The sequence below is a fragment of the Felis catus genome, chromosome B3 (genome assembly GCF_018350175.1).
Source record: "Felis catus isolate Fca126 chromosome B3, F.catus_Fca126_mat1.0, whole genome shotgun sequence".
Classification (NCBI taxonomy): Eukaryota; Metazoa; Chordata; class Mammalia; order Carnivora; family Felidae; genus Felis; species Felis catus.
Window position 1 is genome coordinate 92,206,017 of NC_058373.1, and position 16,292 is coordinate 92,222,308.

General features: G+C 36.5%; 2 long non-coding RNA genes across 3 annotated transcripts in view; one reads left to right on the plus strand and one right to left on the minus strand.

The window, feature by feature from the left end:
* Positions 1–8,513, plus strand: part of LOC123386058 — a 39,808-nt gene extending 31,295 nt beyond the window's left edge. For both annotated transcript variants that reach the window (XR_006599558.1, XR_006599559.1), the window contains exon 3: positions 8,309–8,513. This is a non-coding gene — a long non-coding RNA (uncharacterized LOC123386058). The remainder of the gene's footprint in view (positions 1–8,308) is intronic.
* The window catches only part of LOC109500820, a 278,313-nt gene that overhangs the window by 13,921 nt on the left and 248,100 nt on the right, over positions 1–16,292 (minus strand). The window lies entirely within an intron of this gene.

Below are 16,292 nucleotides of genomic sequence, written 5' to 3' on the forward strand. Positions count from 1 at the left end.
ATAACTGGTACATATATACAATGGAATATTATTCAGTCATAAAAAGGAATGAAATCTTGCCATTTGCAGGGATATGGATAGAGATAGGGAGTATAATGCTAAATGAAATAAGTCAGTCAGAAAGATAAATACAATATGATGTCACTCATTTGGAATTTAGGAAACAAGTGTACACTTGAAACTAATGTAACACTGTATCTTAACTATACGGGAATTAAAAACAATAAAAGAATAAATTGGGGCACCTGGGTGGCTTGGTTGGTTAAGCGTCTGACTTCAGTTCAGGTCATGATCTCATGGTCCGTGAGTTTGAGCCCCGCATCGGGCTCTGTGCTGACCACTCAGAGCCTGCAGCCTGTTTCAGATTCTGTGTCTCCCTCTCTCTCTGCCCCTCCCCTGTTCACGCTCTGTCTCTCTCTGTCTCAAAACGTTAAAAATTTTTTTAAAAAAGAATAAATTAAAAAATTAAAAATATATAATTCTTTAAATGTAAATGGATTATATTCTCTAATTAATGACTGAATGAATAAAAAACAAGACCCACTGTTATGCTGCCTGCAAGAGACTCACTAGCCTTAAAGACACATATAGACTGAGAGTGAAGGGATGAAAAAAGATATTCAAGAAAACCGTAACCCAAACAAAAACAAAGTAACTATACTTACGTTAGACAAAATAGATTTTTAAGGGATAATTGGTAAAAAGAGACAAAGATCATTATATGGTGATAAGGGGTCACTCCATGGAGAAGATATAACAATTATAAATATTCAAGTACTCAACATCAGAGCACCTAAATACATAAAGCAAAACTAACAGAGCTAAAATTACAATAATATTTGGGACTTTAATATCCCATTCTCAACAGTGGATAGATCACACAAAGTTAATATGAAAATAATAGATTTGAACAGCACTAGAGACCAAATGATCTGACAAACATGTACAGAACATTCTTTCCAACGAAAGCAGAGCACACATTTTCTCAAGCCCACATGAAGCATTTTCTAGGATAGGACATATGTTTGGCCACAAAACAAATTCAAAAAGTCTTAGCAAATTCAAAAAGATTCGAATTATACCAAGTATCTTCTCTGAACACAATTGTATTAAACTATAAATCAGTAATAGGAGGAAAATGAAAACTCATGAATATTTAAAACTTATTCTCCTGAACAGCTAACAGATCAAACAAGATATTAAATAGAAAATAAAGTGTACCTTGAGACCAGTAAAACAGAAACAAAACATACCGAATCATAGGAGATGCAGCAAAAATAGTCCTAAAAGAGAAGTTGATAGCAATAAACACCTACATTAAGAAACAAGAAATATATTAAATAAATAATGTAACAATGCCTCAAGGAATTTGAAAAAGAACAAGCTAAGCCCAAAGTTTAGCAAAAGGAAGGATATAATAAAGATTAGAGCATGAATAAATGAAATAAAGAACAGGGTAAAAATAGGAAACATTAACAAAACTGAGTACTTGAAAAACTTATAGCTAGACTAACAAAAGGGAAAAAGGAACCCAAGTCAACAAAATTATAAAAAGAAGACATTACAACTGATACCATAGAAATAGAAGACCATAAGAGGATACTATGAACAAATATACTCCAACAAATTGGACAACCTAAAAGAATTATGAGAAACCTACAACTTGCCATGATTGAAACAGGAAGAAACAGAATTTTTGGATAGACTTACTACTAGCAAGAAGATTGAGCCATTAATCAAAAATCTCCTAACAAGAAAAGCCCAAGATCAGATGGCTTCACTGGTGAATTTTTACAGATTATGTAAAGAAGAATTAATGTTAATCTTTCTCAAGTTCTTCCCAAAAAAATCAAACATAAGGGATGATTCCAAAACTCATTTTACAAGTCCAGCATTACCATGATAAGAAATCCAGAAAAGGATACTACAAGAAAACTATAGGCCAATATCCTTGATGCAAATCTATAGATGCAAGACTTATTAATAAAATACAAGTAAACTGAATTCTGCAGCACATTAAAAAGATCACTCACCAAATGAAGTGGGATTTATCTCTGGGGTACAAGGATGTTTCAAGATACACAAATCAATACATGTGATACATATCATTAATCAATAAAAGAACAAAATCATGTGCTCATCTCAACAGATAAAGAAAAAGTATTTGACAGAATTCAACATATGTTTATAATAAAAACTTTTAAAAATTAGGTATAGAAGGAACTTACCTCAGTATAATAAAAGCCATATATTACAAGTCCACAGCTAACATCATATGCACTGGTGAAAGGTTGAAACCTTTTCCTTTATGATCAAGAATAAGACAAGAATGCCCACTCTCTCCACTCCTATTCAACACAGTACTGGAAATCCTAACCAGAGCAATCAGGCAAGAAACAGGGGAAAAAGGCATTGGAATTGAAAAAGGAGAAATAAAATTATCGCTATTTGCAGATTATATGATGTTATATAGAAAATACTAACGACTCCACCAAAAGACTGTTAGATCTGATCAACAAATTTTGGTAAAGTTGCACGACACAAAATTAACATATCACAACCAGTAGTATTTCTATACACTAACAATAGATTACCTGAAAAAGAAATAAAGAAAATCACATTTATGATAGTATTATATGTATATTTTAAGTTTATTTATTTTGAAAGAGAGAGAGTGTGGGAGAAGGCCAAAGAGAGGGAGACACAGAATCTGAAGCAGGCTCCAGGCTCTGAGCTGTCAGAACAGAGCCTGACATGGGGCTTGAACCCATGAACTGTGAGATCATGACCTGAGCCGAAACCAAGAGTTGAACACTTAACTGACTGAGCCACCTAGGTACCTGACATTTGTAATAGTATTAAAAATAATAAAATACTTAGAAATAAATTTAACCAAAGATGTGAGAGATATCTACCCTAAAACTACAAAACATTTATTAAAGAAATCAAAGACCACACAAATATATGGAAAGGTATCCCATGTTCATGGATTGGAAAAAATTATACATTAAAATGTTCACACTACCCAAAGCCATGTATAGATTAATGCAATCCCTATCATATTTACAATGGCAATTTCATAGAAGTAGAAAAAACAATACTAAAATGTATTTGAAACCACAAAAGATCCCAAATAGCCCAAGTAAACTTGAGGAAGAACAAAGTGGAAGACATCACACTTCCTGATTTGAAACTGTACTATCAAGTATAGTAATCCAAACAGTTGAGTACCAGCATAAAGCAAACATATAAACCAGTGGGTAAAAGTCAAAGCACAGAAATAAATTCATGAATATACAGTTAACTAATATTTGACAAGAAAGCCAAGAATACTCAGTGGATAAAAGCTGGCTTCTTCAATAAATGATACTAGGAAAATTGGAGTGAAACTAGACCCCTATCTTATGCCACTTATAAATTTTTTTAAAAAAATTGATTAAAGACTTAAATTTGAGATCTGAAACCATACAAATTCAAGGAAAAAACTTAACTCCGAGACCTGAAACTATAAAACTTCAATGAAAAAATTTGATATGGTCTTGGCAATTGACCATTAAAACAGAAGAAACAAAATAAACGCTTTGAAACTACACCAAACTAAAAAGCTTCTGCACAGAAAAAGAAATCATCAACAAAATGAAAAGACAGCTTACAAATGGGAAAAAAATATTTCATAGTATATAACTTTTAAGAGCTTAATATTCAAAATATATAAAAACTCATACAGCTTAATTGCAAAATAAACCAATAATTCAATTCAAGAATAGACAAAGGACCTGAATAGGTATTTTTTTTTCTAATGAAGACATATAAATGGCCAAAAGGTATATGAAAAGGTGCTCAACATCACTAATCGTTTAGGAAATGATTAGTGGGAAATGACTTAAAACCACAATTAGACATCACCTCACACATGTTACAACAATTATCACCAAAAGGATAGGAGATAACAAACATTGGCAGGATGTGGAGGAAAGGGAACTCCGTTGCACTTTTGAGAAGATTATAAATTTTGGGAAGATTATAAATTACCTGGGTGGCTCCATTGCACTTTTGGGAAGATTATAGCCACTATAGAAAACAGTATAAAATTTCCTTAAAAATGTTAAAAAGCAGCTCCTATATGACACAAAAATTCCCCTTCTGGGTGTATCTCTGAAGGAAATGAATACACTATGTCAAAGAGATAGATGCACCACCATGTTGATTGTACTATTATTTACAATATTAAGGGCATGGAAATAACCTAAGTGCCCATTTATGGATAAATGGGTAAAGAAAATGTGATACACACATGCACACACATATTTTATATGTATGTATGTGCACATACATACATATATAAAAATGAATTATTCATCCATACAAAAGAAAGAAATCTACCATTTTCAACAACATGGATGGACTTTGAGCATGTTATGATAAGTGAAGTAAGTCAGAGAAAGATAAATACTGTATGATATTAATTATATGTAGAATCTAAAAAATAAGCAAACAAATGAGACCAAAACAAAACAATCAAACTCATAGAAAAAGAGATCTGATTTGTGATTACCAGAGGTGGGGGTAGCAGAATTGGATGAATGTGTTTAAAAGGCATAAACTTTTACTTACAAGTTAAACAGACACTGAAGGTGTAATTTACAACATAATAATTATAGCTAACACTACTATATGGTATATTTGAAAGTTGCTAAGAGAATAAATCCTAAAAGCTATCACCATCAAGAAAAAAAGCATTTTCCTTTTTTTCTATCTATTTGAGACGATGGATGTTAAGTTATTGTGTTGATCAATTTAGAAAACAACAAAATGAAGTCACTATGCTGTACATCTTAAACATATACAATACTGTGTCAATTATATTTCAATAAAACTACAAAAGACTGCATCAACTCATAGCTAAACCACTTTTGTTCTTATTTGACAGAAATTGTTTTTTCTGGTATGATACCTGTGCTTTGCACTACCAATTAGATATATAAACCAACCAATTATAATATGAAATACTCTAATAAATGAAAGCTGCTCAAATAGACCTGCAAGTAACTAAAACAGCTTGAGTTTGGGTGAGCAGATGATTTCCTGGGGTAGCTGATATTTTAGCTAGATCTATTGAGTAGGTACAAGAAATTCAATTGGAGAAAAAAGCTAATGGACAGTCCAAGTGAATAAAATAGCATGTGAATAGTCCCCAAAGCTTAGATGAGTAAGGATTAAATAAATGTTTTTATTTCATATAGCTAAATTATGGCACATGGATCGAGGAGTTGCAATGGGTTTAGATGGAAAAGTAGAGAAGATTCAGATAAGAACCACCTTAGGTGTATCATCAAGAGTTTTTTGTTTCCCATAAGGATAATATTGGCAGATTTGTGTTTTAAATACATTCTTGGCAACAAGAAGGATGAAATAGAGAAAGGAAAAATTGGTGGAAGCAAGAAAATCCATTAAGAGAATATTACAGTATCCAGGTGACACACAATGGGGATGTCAACTAAGAAAATAACATCAAATAAGTAAAACCCATACAGAATCTAGTGACTTATCAGATCCTGTTAGGGCCAGCCTGCCCAAATCCCCAGGGATCTCTTTTACTGGTTGGTAAACCTATTTGTTAACTCTTGCCTGTATAACTACCAATGGCTCCCACCAGCAAACTCTTCCAGAGAATCATTTTTACATAAATGGAGCCATCCTGAAGTTTATATCATCCCACAATCTACTAACGTGCCTGACCAATGTGATGGTACTTGAGGTAGGAATAGGGAGAGAGCTGGTACAAAAGCCTTGCTCTCTAGCCTCAACAAGACTAATTCTGTGGTGCAATGTATACTTCTTTCTGGGTCAGGTTAAGCATAGACTTCAGCTAAAAATACAATTGTTTGACTTTCCCTCCTATTAGGGACCAAATTATGTCTCCTTTCCAAATTTGCATGGTGAAGAATTAATACCCAATGTGATTGTATTTGAAGATAGTGCCTTTAGAGAGATAATTATTATTTCTATTCCTATTGCTATTATTATTACTATTACTATTATTATATTATTATAATTATTACTATTAGGGAGATAAGGTTAAATGAGGTTATAAGGGTGGCACCCTAATCTGATAGGATTGCATTCTTATAAGAAGAAGATATCAGAGATCATTCCACCTCTGCACATGTGAAAAGACCATGTGAGCACAGAATAAGAAGCTGAAAGGCAGGCCTCACCAGAACTGAATTTGCTGGCACCTTGATCTTGGACATTTAGATTACAAAACTGTGAGAAAATAAATTTCTGTTGCCTACGCCACCCAATCTGTGATATTTTGTTATGGCAACCAGAGAAGACTAGTATATCCTCATTTCACTTTTTCTACAAGTTTGTCATGATAGAATCCCTTAAAGTATCACTTGCATGAAAATCCCCATCCCAGGTTTTGGATTTAGGAATACTGAGTTTACAGAGTGAACTCAGATTGGAGGAAAAAGTGTAGAGAGACTTCTAGGTTTGGGGTTGTGATACTGGATGTAGATATTGGAGAGAAACATAGAATTTGATTCTTCTTGGGTCATTAACTAAAGGTAGTATTCAATTTGTGAGTTCACTTTCCTAGGACTCAATTTCCCCATTGTTAAATTGGATTACTCTGACTCTAAATAAGTGGGTGTTCTGCTTCCCCTACTAGATCATTAACATCTTAAGTGTATTAAATAGCATTCCACCTATTATTTGTTGAAGATGCATAGTCTGTTAAAGATAATGACTTATCAGTTCTTTTCTTTACTTACTAATCTCACAGAAAGCAGTGCAAAGAGAACAAAGGAAACCCTCATCCATTAACTCAATGTATACAACTCAATGTCCCTTTTATAACTGGGGGTGGGGAAGATACCTAGAATATATATGATATTAGATATATACATTTCTGTAACTATTTAATTTTTAATTTTTTAACATTTATTCATTTTTGAGAGACAGAGAGAGACAGAGCATGAGCTGGGGAAGGGCAGAGAAAGAGGGAGACACAGAATCTGAATCAGGCTCCAGGCTCTGAGTTGTCAGCACAGAGCCCAACATGGGCTCAAATTCATGGATCATGATATCATGGCCTGAGCAGAAGTCAGACGCTTCACCATCTGAGCCACCAGGCACCCAATTTCTATAGCTATTTTAGCTCTTTCAATTAACTATGGTCATTTGGGGAAAAGGCAACTAATTTTGAATGAGTACAATGTAAGAATTGTACCCTGACTATAATTGAGATTGCCTAGCTAATTAGTGACTCAATCCAAACATTTTAAAAGGTTAGCTTTTGTTTTCCAAACATGCCAGATTCTATGTCTGAAGAGATTCCATAATACACAGCTATAACAAGGTAATGCTAGAAGATTCTGGAAAAGAAAGTGAAAAAAGTCATAATGGCATAATATGGGCCAAAACACAACCTGATGGCTAAAGGGGATGAGAGTAGAATATCTAAAACATTCATCAAGAATTAATACATGTTGTAGTTGTAGGACATGACTTTATTGAAAGAGTAATAGTTACCAAACTATGACCGACTATGTATCTGAGAGCTGCATTAAAATTTATATCATGTGCAGGCAACTTAAGTCTCTTCCTAAGGGAATCCTGAAAGACTTCTTTTTTTTTTTTTTCTTCCCATTCTAGAGAGTGGAACCTAAACTCTAATGGGCAGGTAACAGTTTAAGCTTTTGTTGTTGTTTGGAAGTAGAAAAAAATATGATAGGAGATTTATCATGACAAAAACTATGATTTAAATAAACCTTCCATATGATAATATATAATTTACATATATACTCAAACACATACATACATACACATATATATACACATATATGTGTGTATATATGTGCATATATGTATATATACGTACATGTATGTATATATGTGTGTATGTATGTGTGTGTGTGAGTATATATATATATATGAATAACTAATGGGTTCTAGTTTCTGGCTCTAATTCTACCTCAGTAAGGCAGAATCTAATCCTAAACCAGAGAGATAATGAAGTTGGGTTAAGGATTAGGCTCCTTGCAAATTCAACCTGAAGAACTTTCTTATTTTCCAAGAACAAGTTTGGGTTGAAGTGGCTCCTTGGGCTGGTGCCTGCTGCAGGACATTTATTGGTTTTAATTAAGAAGACAGCCTCTGATCATATACTTACTCAGAGTACTCTATGGAATTCTTCCACTTTCCTTGTTAACTACAGCTCAGAAATGACTACCCAAACCTGCAGTTCTAACCTAAGCACAATGTTTCTGTTTTTTACCAAAATCTGCAATTTTCTTCTTAGGTTGCAGAGATCTCTCCCCCTGGAGCATCAAAAGGAAAATATTAAACATTCCCTTCCTTCAGAGTATGAATTGAAAATGGACCCATATTTGACCATTAATGTAAACATCTTTAATATCATTAAATATTTTCAGGGCACCTGGCTGGCTCAGTCGGTTAAGCATCCGACTTCGGCCTAAGTCATGATCTCGTGGCTCCTGAGTAAAAGCCCCGTGTTGGGCTCTGTGCTGACAACCCAGAGCCTGGAGCCTGCGTCAGAATCTGTCTGCCTCTCTCTCTGCCCCTCCCCCATTCACGTTCTTTCTCTAAAAAAATGAATAAACATTAAAAAATTTTTTTAATATATCATTAAATATTCTCTGGGAGATCGTCGGAAGATGGCAGCATAGGAGGACACTGGGCTCACCTCGCGTCCTGCTGATCACTTAGATTCCACCTATACCTGCCTAAATAACTCAGAAAACCGCCAGAGGATTAGCAGAACTGAGTCTCCGAGCCAAGCACAGATGAGAGGCCCAGGAGGAGGGTAGGAAGGGCAGCCAGGCGGTGGGCGCTCCACGGACTGGCGGGAGGGAGCCGGGGCGGAGGGGTGGCCTGCCGGCCAAGCAGAACCCCCCATCTGGCTTGCAAAAGCGGAGGGGCCTGACAGAATGTGTTCCGAGAGCAAGTGGGACTTAGCATCTGGGAGGTCATAAGTTAACAGCTCTGCTCAGAAAGCGGGAAGGCTGTAGGACAAAGGGAGGGAGAGTTGCTGAATCCCCTGACGACAGAGCTCAGTTTGGCAGGGAACAAAGGTGCTCACCAGCGCCATCTCCCTCACCCATCCCCCAGCCAAAATCCCAAAGTGAACCAGTTCCTGCCAGGGAACTTGCTCGCTCCCAGAAAACACCCAACTCTGTGCTTCTGCGGAGCCAAACCTCCGGCAGCGGATCTGACACCCTCCCGCTGCCACAGGGCCCCTCCTGAAGTGGATCACCTAAGGAGAAGCCAGCTAAGCCTGCCCCTCCTGCCACGTGCACCTTGCCTACCCACCCCAACTAATACGCCAGATCCCCAGAACCACAAGCCTGACAGTGTGCAAGTAGCCCAGACAGGTCACGCCACCCCACAGTGAATCCCGCCCCTAGGAGAGGGGAAGAGAAGGCACACACCAGTCTGACCATGGCCCCAGCGGTGGCTGGGGGCAGACATCAGGTCGGACTGCGGCCCTGCCCACCAACTCCAGTTATACACCACAGCACAGGGGAAGTGCCCTGCAGGTCCCCACCACTCCAGGGACTATCCAAAATGACCAAACGGAAGAATTCCCCTCAAAGAATCTCCAGAAATAACAACAGCTAATGAACTGATCAAAAAGATTTAAATAATATAACAGAAATTGAATTTAGAATAATAGTCATAAAATTAATCACTGGGCTTGAAAACAGTATAGAGGACAGCAGAGAATCTCTTGCTACAGAGATCAAGGGACTAAGGAACAGTCAGGAGGAGCTGAAAAACGCTTTAAACCACATGCAAAATAAAATGGAAATGGCGACGGCTCGGATTGAAGAGGCAGAGGAGAGAATAGGTGAACTAGCAGATAAAATTATGGAAAAGAGGAAGCTGAGAGAAAGAGAGATGAAAAAAATCCAGGAGTATGAGGGGAAAATTAGAGAACTAAGTGATACACTAAAAAGAAATAATATACGCATAATTGGTATCCCAGAGGAGGAAGAGAGAGGGAAAGGTGCTGAAGGGGTACTTGAAGAAATTATAGCTGAGAACTTCCCTGAACTGGGGAAGGAAAAAGGCATTGAAATCCAAGAGGCACAGAGAACTCCCTTCAGACGTAACTTGAATCGATCTTCTGCACGCCATATCATAGTGAAACTGGCAAAATACAAGGATAAAGAGAAAATTCTGAAAGCAGCAAGGGATAAACGTGCCCTCACATATAAATGGAGACCTATAAGACTCGTGACTGATCTCTCTTTTGAAACTTGGCAGGCCAGAAAGGATTCGCACGAGATCTTCAATGTGATGAACAGAAAAAAATATGCAGCCGAGAATCCTTTATCCAGCAAGTCTGTCATTTAGAATAGAAGGAGAGATAAAGGTCTTCCCCCCCCCCCAAAAAAAAAACAACTGAAGGAATTTGTCACCACTAAACCAGCTCTACAAGAGATCCTAAGGGGGATCCTGTGAGACAAAGTCCCAGAGACATCACTACAAGCATAAAACATACAGACATCACAATGACTCTAAACCCGTATCTTTCTATAATAACACTGAATGTAAATGGATTAAATGCGCCAACCAAAAGACATAGGGTATCAGAATGGATAAAAAAAACAAGACCCATCTACTTGCTGTCTACAAGAGACTCATTTTAGACCTGAGGACACCTTTAGATTAAGAGTGAGGGGATGGAGAACTATTTATCATGCTACTGGAAGCCAAAAGAAAGCTGGAGTAGCCGTACTTATATCAGACGAACTAGACTTTAAATTAAAGGCTGTAACAAGAGATGAAGAAGGGCATTATATAATAATCACAGGGTCTATCCATCAGGAAGAGCTAACAGTTATAAATGTCTATGCACCGAATACAGGAGCCCCCAAATATATAAAACAATTACTCATAAACATAAGCAACCTTATTGATAAGAATGTGGTAATTGCAGGGGACTTTAACACTCCACTTACAGAAATGGATAGATCATCTAGACACACGGTCAATAAAGAAACAAGGGCCCTGAATGAGACATTGGATCAGATGGACTTGACAGATATATTTAGAACTCTGCATCCCAAAGCAACAGAATATACTTTCTTCTTGAGTGCACATGGAACATTCTCCAAGATAGATCATATACTGGGTCACAAAACAGCCCTTCATAAGTATACAAGAATTGAAATTATACCATGCATACTTTCAGACCACAATGCTATGAGGCTTGAAATCAGCCACAAGAAAAAGTCTGGAAAACCTCCAAAAGCACGGAGGTTAAAGAACACCCTACTAAAGAATGAGTGGGTCAACCAGGCAATTAGAGAAGAAATTAAAAAATATATGGAAACAAACGAAAATGAAAATACAACAGTCCAAAAGTTTTGGGATGCAGCGAAGGCAGTCCTGAGAGGAAAATACATCGCAATCCAGGCCTATCTCAAGAAACAAGAAAAATCCCAAATACAAAAATCTAACAGCACACCTAAAGGAAATAGAAGCAGAACAGCAAAGGCAGCCTAAACCCAGCAGAAGAAGAGAAATAATAAAGATCAGAGCAGAAATAAACAATATAGAATCTAAAAAAAACTGTAGAGAAGATCAACGAAACCAAGAGTTGTTTTTTTTGAAAATAAAACAAAATTGACAAACCTCTAGCCAGGCTTCTCAAAAAGAAAAGGGAGATGACCCAAATAGACAAAATCATGAATGAAAATGGAATTATTACAACCAATCCCTCAGAGATACAAACAATTATCAGGGAATACTATGAAAAATTATATGCCAACAAATTGGACAACCTGGAAGAAATGGACAAATTCCTAAACACCCACATGCTTCCAAAACTCAATCAGGAGGAAATAGAAAGCTCGAACAGACCCATAACCAGCGAAGAAATTGAATCGGTTATCAAAAATCTCCCAACAAATAAGAGTCCAGGACCACATGGCTTCCCAGGGGAGTTCTACCAGACGTTTAAAGCAGAAATAATACCTATCCTTCTCAAGCTATTCCAAGAAATAGAAGGGGAAGAAGAAGTTCCAGACTCATTCTATGAAGCCAGTATTACTTTGATTCCTAAACCAGACAGAGACCCAGGAATAAAAGAGAACTACAGGCCAATATCCCCGATGAATATGGATGCAAAAATTCTCAATAAGATACTAGGAAATCGAATTCAACAGCATATAAAAAGAATTATTCACCATGATCAAGTGGGATTCATTCCTGGGATGCAGGGCTGGTTCAACATTCGCAAATCAATCAACGTGATACATCACATTAATAAAAGAAAAGATAAGAACCATATGATCCTGTCAATCGATGCAGAAAAGGCCTTTGACAAAATTCAGCACCCTTTCTTAATAAAAACCCTTCAGAAAGTCGGGAGAGAAGGAACATACTTAAACATCATAAAAGCCATTTATGAAATGCCCACAGCTAACATCATCCTCAACGGGGAAAAACTGAGAGCTTTTTCCCTGAGATCAGGAACACAACAGGGATGCCCACTCTCACTGCTGCTGTTTAACATAGTGTTGGAAGTTCTAGTATCAGCAATCAGACAACAAAAGGAAATCAAAGGCATCCAAATTAGCAAAGATGAAGTCAAGCTTTCGCTTTTTGTAGATGTCATGATATTATACATGGAAAATCCGATAGACTCCACCAAAAGTCTGCTAGAACTGATACATGAATTCAGCAAAGTTGCAGGATACAAAATCAATGTACAGAAATCAGTTGCATTCTTATACACTAACAATGAAGCAACAGAAAGACAAATAAAGAAACTGATCCCATTCACAATTGCACCAAGAAACATAAAATACCTGGGAATAAATCTAACCAAAGATGTAAAAGATCTGTATGCTGAAAACGATAGAAAGCCTATGAAGGTAATTGAAGAAGATATAAAGAAATGGAAAAACATTCCCTGCTCATGGATTGGAAGAATAAAAATTGTCAAAATGTCAATACTACCCAAAGCTATCTACAAATTCAATGCAATCCCAATCAAAATTGCATGAGCATTCTTCTCAAAACTAGAACAAGCAATCCTAAAATTCATATGGAACCACAAAAGGCCCTGAATAGCCAAAGTAATTTTGAAGAAGGAGACCAAAGCAGGAGGCTTCACAATACCCAGACTTTAGCCTCTACTACAAAGCTGTAATCATCAAGACAGCATGGTATTGGCACAAAAACAGACACATAGACCAATGGAATAGAATAGGAACCCCAGAACTAGACCCACAAACGTATGACCAACTCATCTTTGACAAAGCAGGAAAGAACATCCAATGGAAAAAGGACAGTCTCTTTAACAAATGGTGCTGGGAGAACTGGACAGCAACATGCAGAAGGTTGAAACTAGACCACTTTCTCACACCATTCACAAAAATAAACTCAAAATGGATAAAGGACCTGAATGTGAGACAGGAAACCATCAAAACCCTAGAGGAGAAAGCAGGAAAAGACCTCTCTGACCTCAGCTGTAGCAATCTCTTACTCGACACATCCCCAAAGGCAAGGGAATTAAAAGCAAAAATGAATTACTGGGACCTTATGAGGATAAAAAGCTTCTGCACAGCAAAGGAAACAACCAACAAAACTAAAAGGCAACCAACGGAATGGGAAAAGATATTTGCAAATGACATATCGGACAAAGGGCTAGTATCCAAAATCTATAAAGAGCTCACCAAACTCCACACCCGAAAAACAAATAACCCAGTGAAGAAATGGGCAGAAAACATGAATAGACACTTCTCTAAAGAAGACATCCGGATGGCCAACAGGCACGTGAAAAGATGCTCAATGTTGCTCCTTATCAGGCAAATACAAATCAAAACCACACTTGGATATCACCTCACGCCAGTTAGAGTGACCACAATGAACAAATCAGGACACTATAGATGCTGGCAAGGATGTGGAGAAATGGGAACCCTCTTGCACTGTTGGTGGGAATGCAAACTTGTGCAGCCGCTCTGGAAAACAGTGTGGAGGTTCCTCAGAAAATTAAAAATAGACCTACCCTATGACCCAGCAATAGCACTGCTAGGAATTTACCCAAGGGATACAGGAGTACTGATGTATAGGGGCACTTGGACCCAATGTTTATAGCAGCACTCTCAACAATAGCCAAATTATGGAAAGAGCCCAAATGTCCATCAACTGATGAATGGATAAAGAAATTGTGGTTTATATACACAATGGAGTACTACAGGGCCATGAGAAAGAATGAAATATGGCCCTTTGTAGCAACGTGGATGGAACTGGAGAGTGTGATGCTAAGTGAAATAAGCCATACAGAGAAAGACAGATACCATATGTTTTCACTCCTATGTGGATCCTGAGAAACTTAACAGAAACCCATGGGGGAGGGGAAGAAAAAAAAAACAGGTTAGAGTGGGAGAGAGCCAAAGCATAAGAGACTCTTAAAAACTGAGAACAAACTGAGGGTTGATGGGGGGTGGGAGGGAGGGGAGGGTGGGTGATGGGTATTGAGGAGGGCACCTTTTTTGATGAGCACTGGGTGTTGTATGGAAACCAATTTGACAATAAATTTCATATACTGGAAAAAAAATTCTCTGATAATGGTTACTTATATTTAACTAGTTAGTTAATAAACAAGATTATAATGATTAATATGCAAGTGAATTACTCATAAGAACCAACAAATAGAGCCAAACTATTTTTTAATAAGCATTTGTAAAATGCATATGCTATTTTGTGACAGAAATTATGTGACACAAAATTTGGCATGCTCTTTTCTAGGAAGTCAATAAAGAGTTGGTAATAAGGTTATAACAAAAATAGACTTAGAAAAACCTGAAATGTCCATGAATTTCTAAGGAGGAACTCCACAAGTTTTATTCCCTTCTTATATTTATGTGCTTAGAGCAATTATTTCTTTAAAGAAACTTTATCCCCTTGTATGCACTTGCATCTTGTGTAAGAAGTTTTATAAATTAAATCTTTACAAACTAAGCAAGTGGCCATTCTCAGGTACACTTATTATGTAAGAAAAAATGAACGTCTACAAGCTAAATTTCTTTCAAGTACTTGACAAAGACAATTGTATTTTAATAAGAATTGTGGAAAAGGGAATATTTTGTGAAGAGAAATCACCAGTGAAGCTTTGAGTGGTAGAGTATGAGGTTCTTTTGACCCGTTTCCCTGCCAAAATTTTGAAATACCTTTATGTTGTGGTGATAAAGAGAATAAATTAAATTTATATCTGTGACTGTGTTGGCTTAGAAATAAGTGATAACTTCAAACAATTGCTTGGTTCAAATAATGTTGCTAAGAATAATATGGCTCTGTTTGGTATTCAGTTATTTTGACCTCATTCTTCAAAATTATTTTTAAAAGTGAAGAGGAACTGTAGAAAATAACTTACGACAGAGGATACTTATTATAAGAAAAACATAATAGACCACTAGACAGATAACCAAAAATGTGGGCATTCTAACTCAGCCACTTATTTACAACATTAATTTAATGAAATATATTTCCTTGTCTGTGAAATAAAAATAGACAACTCCCAGTTTATGATAAGGTAAAAATGAAATTATTAAATCTGAAAATGGCTAGTGAAAATAAATTATTACACAAAGACATAAACACTCTTCTTATCACCATCTTTATCACTGCTGACTTTAGAAAAGTCCACCAAAGTAACTGGCTGGTCAAGCAAAGATGAGTTTTTTACCTACTGCAGTAATGGACAACATCACTGAAAACCTTAGTGGTATCTCCAAAAGTTAGTGTTTATAAAGATTAGCTTGGCTTTAGGGTGGATCTTTCAGCGCAGCAATCTCAAATTCATGTTATAATAATTGAAAGTTGATAGTGATGAGGGTTTTGAAGGTGTCTTGATGAATAACCATTCATTTGATAAGAGAATGGTTTCTCTCTGGTTAAGTGATCTGTTTCCCTGAGAAGGCAGGCCAATGGAGCAGTCTATTATTTACATAGAAGATTTTCAGGGAGTTTCTCAAACAAACAATAATGTTATTACAATATTACCTTCGTGGGCAAGAATTTCCTGAAAGAGTAAAATCATGTCAATTTAGATGGTCCTGGTTTTTTGATCCTATTAACTATGTGTTTGCATGAAGTTTAGCATCACAATAATTGAGTTATGTAAAGTTATTGAGTTATTAAGTATGACCTATGATGAGACATTCATCTACTTGATGCTGTTCATATCAAATCTTATTTCATTCTAACATCCATGGTGTTATCATCGTCATTATAAAGATCCAAAAGGA